The sequence below is a fragment of the Triticum dicoccoides genome, chromosome 1B, assembly GCF_002162155.2.
Source record: "Triticum dicoccoides isolate Atlit2015 ecotype Zavitan chromosome 1B, WEW_v2.0, whole genome shotgun sequence".
Classification (NCBI taxonomy): domain Eukaryota; kingdom Viridiplantae; phylum Streptophyta; class Magnoliopsida; order Poales; family Poaceae; genus Triticum; species Triticum dicoccoides.
In genome coordinates this window covers 238,455,299-238,462,548 of record NC_041381.1, presented here as the reverse complement: position 1 = coordinate 238,462,548, position 7,250 = coordinate 238,455,299, and the positions used below count along the sequence as shown (strand labels likewise).

The 7,250-nt window shown below is 55.1% G+C and overlaps 1 pseudogene; it reads left to right on the top strand.

Moving 5' to 3' along the window:
* Positions 1-6,592: 6,592 nt before the first annotated feature.
* On the top strand, positions 6,593-6,729 carry LOC119351610 (annotated as a pseudogene).
* Positions 6,730-7,250: the final 521 nt, after the last annotated feature.

Sequence of the window (7,250 nt, the reverse complement as noted above, 5' to 3'; positions counted from 1 at the left end):
GGCAAGGAAACGAGCCGCAACTGGATCATGTACTTTGATGGGGCTTTTTCGCTGCAAGGCGCCGGTGCTGGTGTGCTGCTTGTCGCATCCACCGGAGAGCACCTCAAGTATGTCATCAAAATGCACTTTCCCTAGGAGATGTCAACTAACAAAACCACCGAGTACGAGGGTTTGCTTGCCGGTCTCAGGATCGCGGTGGACCTCGGAGTCAAAAAGCTCATCGTCAGGGGCGACTCGGAGCTCGTCATCAGGCAGATCAACAAAGATTACCAAAGCCCGTTGATGGAAGCTTACGTGGATGAAGTGAGGAAACTAGAGGAGTGCTTTGACGGTATACAAGCAGAGCACGTCCCTCGGACGAAAAATAACATCACCGACTACTTGTCAAAGCGCGCTGCCCTCAAGCTACCTGTGGAACCATGTACTTTTGTGCTTCGGTTAACTCAACCATCCATCGAATCATCAACCGGGAAGACCAAGCGGAGGAAGCTAGGCCCCGGCAAGTACTTCCCCACCGAGCTCCCCGGAGAAACTGGCGAAGATGTTGCCATGGATGCCGATCCTGCCGCGGGGCGATCGACTCCGGTAGGGCCTGAGGCCATGGCCGTAGAGACGGCCACTCCCGTGGCAGAAGAGATGCCTTTGGTCCTTGCCATTGAGCCACGGGCTCCGGCATGGGCACAACAGACCGTCCGATTCCTCCAAAAATGAGAGCTTCTTGAGGAGCAGGAAGAAGCAGAGAGAGTAGCCCGCCGGTCTACTCTGTACCAATTCGTTGACAACCTTGTACAGAAAAAGACCGAATGGGGTGAAATTGAAGTGCATCTCTCGGGAGGAAGGACTAGAGCTATTGGCAGAGATACATGGAGGCATATGTGGCTCCCACATAGGGTCAAGGGCCCTTGCCGGCAAGGCTTTCCGGCAAGGTTTCTTCTGGCCCACTGCCCTCTAGGATGCGACGACACTAGTAACCAAATGTGAAGCGTGCCAGTTCCATTCAAAGAAGCTTCATCAACCAGCTCAAGCCCTTTAAACCATCCCTCTCTCCTGGTCCTTCTCGGTTTGGGGGCTCGACATATTGGGCCCTTTCCCTTGTGCCGTCGGGGGCTTTGAGTACTTGCACGTTGCAATCGACAAGTTCACAAAGTGGCCAGAGGTGTAAGAAGTGAGGAAGGTGACAACACAGTCAGCCATCAAGTTCTTCAAGGGACTAGTTTGCCGTTTTGGGGTACCCAACAGGATCATCACTGACAACGGCACACAGTTCAGAAGCCATGCCTTCATGCAATACATTGAGGATCTCGGCAGCAAGGTCTGTTTTGCTTCCGTGGCACACCCACGAAGCAACGGCCAAGCAGAAAGAGCAAATGCTAAAGTTCTGCGAGGCTTGAGAATGAAGACTTTTGACAGGCTGCGCAAGAGCGGAAGGCGCTAGATTGACGAATTGCCGGCGGTTCTTTGGTCGATCAGAATGATGCCAAATCGAGCCATCGGCCAGACACCCTTTGCCCTGATCTACGGGGCATAAGAAGTTCTCCCCACAGAACTCATATACGGGTCACCTCGAGTGCTCGCTTATGATGAGCTTGAGCAAGAGCGATTGCGGCAAGATGACACAATGCTCCTTGAGGAAGATCGTCCCCTGGCGGCTGTGAGAGCAGCACGCTACCAGCAAGCCTTGCGCCACTACCATAGCTGCAAGGTTCATGCCTGGAGCTTTGAGGAAGGCGACCTTGTTCTTTGGCACGTTTAGTCGGCCAAGAATTCCAACAAGTTGACGCCGAAGTGGGAAGGCCCTTATCGGGTAACACGAGTCACCAGGCCCGGCGCAGTCCGCCTGGAGACCGAAGATGTCATTCCAGTAAGTAACTCCTGGAACATCGAGCATCTTCGCAAGTTTTACCCATAAGGCACGGCTGCTGGGCCTCCCGGCAAGCCACCTTTTGTACAAGCCTTGCCGGCAAGGCATGTAACCCTTTGTACAAAGCCAGGCGCAGACCCTGAGCATAAATAAACGAAGCGCTGGCGCCCTAAGTTATAGCACGCATGCTAGGTCGAGTCTCTTCCTCGGTTAGGGTTGATAGTGCTTGGCGGCGGCTAACCCCTAGCTTAGAGGTCGAGTGCGCGTCTCTATGTTCTTTTCTGTCCTCTTTAGTTTGCAGGGAACATAAGCACTTCTGCCGAGCTGTTTGGAAGAAAGGGAACAGACCGGCATCCCGACCCCAGCAAACAAAAGTTGCCGGGGGCTGCAAGTACAAGGATCCACCCACGGCAAGCCAAGGTTGCGAGGGCCGGCAGATCCAGAGAAAGTCTTTTATCCTCTATCATGCATTTCGGCATGGAACTGGGATATGTGAAACCTCACTTTATTTCTAGGTTACCGTCCTCCCCTTTTTCCATACCCAAGGATTATCTCCTGGGTCCGGATTTGGTCATAGTCGCGGCAGCAAGGAAATGGAACGAGGAGCCTAAGCCCACCTCAATTCTGCCTCCGCCAAGGGCGTGAGAAACGTCGAGCAACGTGGGGGGACGGCAAGGCCTGTTGCCGGGCAAAAAACGTTTATCTTAAATAATAACGAGGGTTCGCTCCTTGTCGCGGGGTTCACCCACAAATGAAAAACCCGGCAAACATCCCTTTTTCATTAAAAACATCCCGCACAGGTACAGTTCATACGAAATGAGAAACATGAGCAAGGGGATTACAAGTTCTAAATTTAACGAAGGCCCGAAGGCTTACAAGACTAAAAAGAGATAAGATGCCCGTAATCCCTTTCTTGTCCCTCTCCTCAGGAGGCAGGTCAAGGAAGCAAAAAGGGGCGCCTAGGCAAGGTACAAGCAGCATAAGGCGCCAAGAGAACATGCCGGTGGTCGCCTAGGAGAGGGCCGGCGGTGGTGGCACCGAAGGAAGAGCTGGAAGATGAGACAGTGGTCCGTCAATACGCTATGAAGGCGTCGGTGCCCGCGTACTCCAACTTGACGGCCCGCCACCCGCCTTCTTCGCCTTCTCCGGCCTCCCTACGCCAACCGCCCGAAGAGACGGCCCCGAGAAGTTCAAGGAGCTGACCCCTCCTCCGCCGGATCCCGCCGGAGGAGCGGCCAGGTGCAGATGCTGCTGCTGCCGCACCCGCCCAGGCGCAGGGCGTTCGACGCCTAGTCGGACTCGTCCCCGTCATCTGTCCTGCTGTCCTCCTCACCACTCTCACTTGAGGAAGTGTTTCCGTCATCGGAGGAGCTCTCCACGCAGCACTTCAGGCAAGTCCCAAGGTCTCCAAAGACCTTGACGGAGAGCAGGCCGTTCTCCATTAATTTGAAGTAGAGAACAAGCCCCAGCGTCAAGCTATGGACATGGGCAAAAGTCTTCCACCCTCGGCGAAGATACATGACGTGGGGGGCGGGGAACTCAATGTCGGCCCATATGCCGCTGTTCCCACAACCCCTCATATGCAGCCGCAGCACCTGTGGCGGATCCAGCTCCATCTCCAAGGCAAATGGGGTCGGGAGGCGAAGACGATGGCGCGTCGGCTGGCGCAGCCTGATGAAGAGCTCGTAAGGGTTATCCCCTACGTGGCCCTCCACCGAGGGAGGGGCCGCTGGCGGAGGCGAGGCCGATCTACCGCCCCATCCTCCTCTCCCTCGAGCAGCGCGACGACCTCGATCTTGCCCACTCCCCCTCCCTCTAATGGCCGACTCTGCCGCTACGAGCTCTTGGGGAGGAGCGATACATTGTCTAGTCGAGACCCTCGCCGCCACCAATGAAGCGTCACCACGCCCCCTCGCCATGGCAAAAGGAAAGAGGAAGCAGGAATGGGAAGAAGCGGATGACGAAGGATTGAGAGGCGCCGTTCCCCCTGCTCTCCCCTTTATAAAGAGGTGGGGGCAAAGCTCGGCCGCCCCTCTTGGTCAATCCGGCCCATTGAAGTGACAACAGGCGGGGCCGTCGACCACCCTCCCCGCTCAATTGAAGGCGCATGGGAATCGACCCACGTGCGCGCGACTTCCCGTGTCCCGTGCACCCGTCATTCATTCTGCGCCATGCATGCATCAAACATGGCACAAGATATGGGCGCAGTCGGACGCGTGGAGCGATGGTTCCCAAGTAAGGGAAGTAAATGAGCACTGGCCCTATAGTCTCGAAGAGACACACAAGCCGCCTCTTTACTGTCCACCACAAGATGACGCCAGCGTGCATCGGTCAAGCACGCACGCGACCCCCACGTCGTCCATTCAACACGGGTCATGGGGAAGCGCAGCGGATGAAACAGTTACCGCGGTAAAATCCGCCTCGCCTGCCCGCGCACTGTACTGGGCCTGCCCCAACAACGTGTCGCGCTTATGTGTGGCCCAGGCCCCGGGGTTCCTGTCGGTGTACAAAAGTAGGGGCTCTCCTTTTGACCCCTTTACTTGTGCACGGGCAGTCAGAGCCACGCGCCACGGCCACGCATAGCAGGGCGAAGGAGGGAAGCCGGAGAGAAGCCGAATGCACTAGACAAACAAGGCAACATCAAGGGCCAAGGCCACAAAGTGCAGATGGACGAAGCAGGTTTCCCTGGCAAGGCCCTTGCCGGGGGCAGCCTCAGCAGCCCCGGCAAGGCCCTTGCCGGGGCGGCTCGCCCACACCAGCGGAGTGAGCCACCCTTGAACCCACGGTATTCAACACCATCAACTATGTTGGGCCAGGGCTCGGGAGGCACCTCCATGGTGGCATGCAGATCTTTGTGAAGACAAAGAATATTCAAGATCAGATGAGGATTAGAAGGCAACAATTCTCGACAAAGATCCTTGGCGAGGAAACCCACAAGACCCCTGTCAAGATCCTTGCCGGGGACGACAGCGCGCCACGGCAAGACCCTTGCCGGGCCACCCGGCAAGACCCTTGCCAAGGGCGTCAGCGGGGCCACTGCCAGGCCTGCACCAACCAAATCCTCACCACTGTTCACATGCAGCTGCCAGCCCAACCAGCTGAGCAGGCACCTGCGTGGCAACATGCAGCTTCCAGGCCAACTCAGCACGCACCTGCGTGGTGGCATGCAGATCTGTGTGGAGGCTCCACCACCGCGCCACCTCAGCTGCTTGCCTGCCTACATGGCGCCGCATGCATCGCTGGCCAGGGCGCGTGTCAAAGCGAGGAGGAGCGGCGACGGACAGGACGGGCCTCGCCCCCGTCCCTGATAAAGCAAGGGGACACCTAAGCCACGCATTAAATGCGTCTTGTCCTGTAATACGAGCGATAAGCTCGTAGCACTGTAGACCTTTCCACCTCCTGTGTGCCACTGTGGCAGCCCCTTTCGACTATAAAAGGAGGCCCATGGCATACTGGAGAGGGATTCGGCTCTTTTGAACCACGCAGCCACCGTAGCTAGTTCAAGAGCTCAAGAACACTTAATACATCCACCAAGCAGGACTAGGGTTTTACGCATCCTCGCGACCCGAACCTGGGTAAACGATCCTTGTGCTGACTGTTAATCCTGCTCTTCTCACAACCCCGCGCCCCGCAACCGTAGTAGGGATTCTTGTGATCCCACAGGTGTCGTTTCCCACCGACAATATTGTATTCCTCTCGTGGAATTGTGATTCATCTGTCCTCTTTATTGTTTGAGTTCCACGTCTTATTTCTGTTTTGTGTCAATGGAAAGTATTAATAGCCTAATTTGTCCAATTACTTCAGGGATATCTTGCCAGAGTTGGTTCAAACTTATTTAATGCATTCATGGGATCATCAACTTTTGGCGCCGGTTGAGATTGGGTAGACTGGACCATGAATTCATAGGAGATTGTGGAAATTCTCATGCTTGCTTACAATTATGTTTCATTGTTAAACAATGTGTTAGTCAGGTCCATTGGGGCGCACCAGTGCATCGGTTCGGTTGAGTCAGGTTTACCTTAGATAGATTGAGGTTGTTAGAGTATATGGTTGTAATCTTTTTATCTCTATCTTATCTCTTTCTTCCTTGAACTCCAAGATATAATCTCAACTGAATTGTATGCTTATCAGGGATACGCCCCTGCCTATATTAACACGAAACCGTCACCTCAAGAGAGGTACGACGTTCTCCACTTCTTCACATGGTATACAGAGCCACCTTTATCCATCGTATCTAGCAAAACCCATCGCCAGCCATGTCGTCCTCCTCAAGCACCGTCCAGGCCTCCCTTGGGCAGGTCGCAGAGAAGCTCACCTGCACCAACTACGTCCTGTGGCGTGCGTAGGTGGCACTGCAGCTGAGGGGAGCTGGCTTCTTCGGCTACATCGACGGAACCATGCCGGAGCCCGTCAAGTTCCTCACCATGAAGGACAAAGATGGGAAAGAAGAGCAAACTCCAAACCCTCTCCATCCAGTCTGGTTTAGAGAAGGTCAGCAGGTACTTGGATACTTGCTTAATACCCTCACCAAAGAGGTCCTCGTGCAGGTCACTTCTATAGCCATGCCGCACGAGCTCTGGGCAGCTCTTACTCACATGTTCTCATCGCAATCTCGAGCTCGCGTCAACAACATCAGAGGTGCACCCAACAACGCAGAAGGGGACGCAGTCTGTTGCTGCCTACTTCGCCCACATGAGGGCACTCGCAGATGAGCTCGTAGCCGCTGAAAAGCCCATCGGTGATGATGAGCTTGTCTCCTACATCACCGCCATCCTCGACATGGAGTACCAACCCCTCATCTCCACCAACGATGCCCGCACCGAACATCATCCTTGATGATCTCTACGCCCAGATGAGCAACTTCAATCAGCACCTCACCCTCTACAACAACACCTCGGGCGGGGGTTTCAAACATGGTGGCTCGTGGCTGCGGCAGCGAGAGCGGCGGCAACTCCTCTCATGGCGGCGGTGGCAGTGGGCGGCCCTTCAATAACAACAACAAGGGCCGCCGTGGCGGCAGGACTCGCGCAAATCCTGACGCGCCGCGCTGCCAAATCTGTGGCAAACTTGGCCACACCGCACGCGACTGCTGGTACCAATATGAAGACGATGGTGAGTCATCTCAAGATGAGAAGGTTGCAGGCGCAACAGATGGCTCCTACGACATCGACACGAACTAGTATGTGGACATCGGCGCAACCGATCACATCACCAGCGAGCTAGAGAAGGTGATGGTCAGTGAAAAATATCGCGGGCAAGATCAAGTCCACACTGCCAACGGAGACGGTATGAGCATTAGCCACGTTGGTCATCCAGTGAGTAAAACTCCCCATAGACATATTCGTCTCAGAAATTTTTTGCATGTCCCTAGTGCCTCGAAAAATCTCCT